This window comes from Erpetoichthys calabaricus, chromosome 2, assembly GCF_900747795.2.
Source record: "Erpetoichthys calabaricus chromosome 2, fErpCal1.3, whole genome shotgun sequence".
In the NCBI taxonomy this organism is placed as follows: Eukaryota; Metazoa; Chordata; class Cladistia; order Polypteriformes; family Polypteridae; genus Erpetoichthys; species Erpetoichthys calabaricus.
The window spans coordinates 285023441-285026277 of record NC_041395.2 but is presented as its reverse complement, the minus strand read 5'-3'; positions in this window follow the sequence as shown (position 1 = coordinate 285026277).

Below are 2837 nucleotides of genomic sequence, written 5' to 3'. Positions count from 1 at the left end.
GCTTATGTCAGTATGGAGCTACTGTATGCACATGGTGCTCCTAAACTTCTGCTGTGCTCAAAAGACATTTCAGACAAACTTGCACTTTTGAAGTGTAAGGGAAGGGAAATTAAAGGAGACTGATACTTCCTGTTTTGAAATGTAAATTGTCTGATAAATTAAGTGAAAAGTCAAGCAAAATGACACCTTTTATTGGCTAAATAAAAAGATTACAAGATTAGTTAGCCAATAAAAGGTGTCATTTTGCTTGACTTTTCACTACATTCATAATGGCTAACATGGTACAACACCCTAGTACTACTAATAAATTAAGAAATCTATTTTTATTTCATTCTGTTGTCTCCTGTAGTACTGTTCATATCTATTCTCTATATATATATATAAAATCCTAAGCCTAAAAGTGCAACGATTTTGTGCAACGATTTTACAGTATGTGACATTTTTATGTCATGTTTTTTGTCACACTTTAAATCGGGCTTATGTTAAAACCTACATATATATGTTTGGTATCATTCTTTTCAGAATTGATTGAACTTTAATGTGAAGTTGTTAGATTTTCAGATTCTTTTTCAGTTTTGAATTATAAACTAAAATATCAAAAACTCACATCCCATGAGATGAGACTTTGTGCCAAGAGATTTAACCACTGGGATGGAAATAAAAGACAAAGAGTAGATGCTGTACAGGCTTTTAAATGTTTGAAGCGCTGCACAAAATGAAGATCACGTGGCACGGCAGCAGCAACAATACAGCAGCTGATCAAGCAAAGAGGAGGTAAAAAAAAACTGTATTTGTTTCCCATTGTATCATCGTTTAAGAGGGGGTTTTGTGTCTCCTTGGGGTGCGTTCAGCACCCCTCTTCACAACATGAGCAGCAGAGAAGTGAAGTGGCTGGCGCATAGCGCAGGCCAGGGGGTTTGGTGAGTGAAGCAAGAAGGGGGTAAGCCCCCTAGTTATGCTATAATGCTTTGAAGCAGGATGGCTTTATTCAGAATTTTTTTTTTAATTAATGAATTTTAAATTTGTCCATTATGTCATTACTTCCTGGTCTACCTGATTACATCGTGGTCTCACTTACTATCCCTGTTTAAAGTGAAAGGAAACACAGATACCCTTCCCATGGGCTCACCACCTATGGGAGGGGCCAAGGAGGTCGGGTGCAGTGTGAGTTGGGTGGTGGCCGAAGGCGGGGACCTTGGCGGTCCGATCCTCGGCTACAGAAACTGGCTCTTGGGACGTGGAATGTCACCTCTCTGAAGGGGAAGGAGCCTGAGCTAGTGCGCGAAGTTGAGAGGTTCCGGCTAGATATAGTCGGGCTCACCTCGACGCACAGCTTGGACTCTGGAACCAATCTCCATGAGAGGGGCTGGACTCTCTACCACTCTGGAGTTGCCCCCGGTGAGAGGCGCCGAGCAGGTGTGGGTATACTTATTGCCCCCCAACTTGGAGCCTGTACATTGGGGTTTACCCCGGTGGACGAGAGGGTAGCCTCCCTTCGCCTTCGGGTGGGGGGACGGGTCCTAACTGTTGTTTGTGCGTATGCACCGAACAGCAGTTCGGAGTACCCACCCTTTTTGGAGTCCCTGGAGGGGGTGCTAGAGGGCATGCCTTCTGGGGACTCCCTCGTTCTGCTGGGAGACTTCAATGCTCACGTGGGCAATGACAGTGAGACCTGGAAGGGCGTGATTGGGAGGAATGGCCCCCCTGATCTGAACCCGAGAGGTGTTTTGTTATTGGACTTCTGTGCTCGTCACAGATTGTCCATAACGAACACCATGTTCAAGCATAGGGGTGTTCATATGTGCACTTGGCACCAGGACACCCTAGGCCTCAGTTCGATGATCGACTTTGTGGTCGTGTCGTCCGACTTGCGGCCACATGTCTTGGACACTCGGGTGAAGAGAGGGGCGGAGCTGTCAACTGATCACCACCTGGTGGTGAGTTGGCTTCGATGGTGGGGGAGGATGCCGGTCAGGCGTGGTAGGCCCAAACGTGTTGTGAGGGTCTGCTGGGAACGTCTGGCAGAGCCCCCTGTCAGAAGTAGCTTCAACTCCCACCTCCGGCAGAACTTCGACCACATCCCGAGGGAGGTGGGGGACATTGAGTCCGAATGGGCCATGTTCCGTGCCTCTATTGTTGAGGCAGCTGACCGGAGCTGTGGCCGTAAGGTGGTCGGTGCCTGTCGTGGCGGCAATCCCCGAACCCGCTGGTGGACACCGGCGGTGAAGGATGCCGTCAAGCTGAAGAAGGAGTCCTACAGGACCCTTTTGTCCTGTGGGACCCCGGAGGCAGCTGATAGGTACCGGCAGGCCAAGCGGAATGCGGCTTTGGTGGTTGCTGAGGCAAAAACTCGGGCGTGGGAGGAGTTTGGGGAGACCATGGAGAATGACTTTCGGACGGCTTCGAGGAGATTCTGGTCCACCATCCGGCGTCTCAGGAAGGGGAAGCAGTGCAGTGTCAACACTGTATATGGTGGGGATGGTGCGCTCCTGACCTCAACTCGGGACGTTGTGGGTCGGTGGGGGGAATACTTTGAAGACCTCCTCAATCCCATTAACATGCCTTCCAATGAGGAAGCAGAGCCTGGGGACTCAGAGGTGGGCTCCCCCATCTCTGGGACTGAGGTCACCGAGGTGGTCAAAAAACTCCTTGGTGGCAGGGCCCCGGGGGTGGATGAGATATGCCCGGAGTTCCTCAAGGCTCTGGATGTTGTAGGACTGTCTTGGCTGACACGCCTCTGCAACATCGCATGGACATCAGGGACAGTGCCTCTGGATTCGCAGACCGGGGTGGTGGTCCCCCTCTTTAAGAAGGGGGATTGGAGGGTGTGTTCCAAC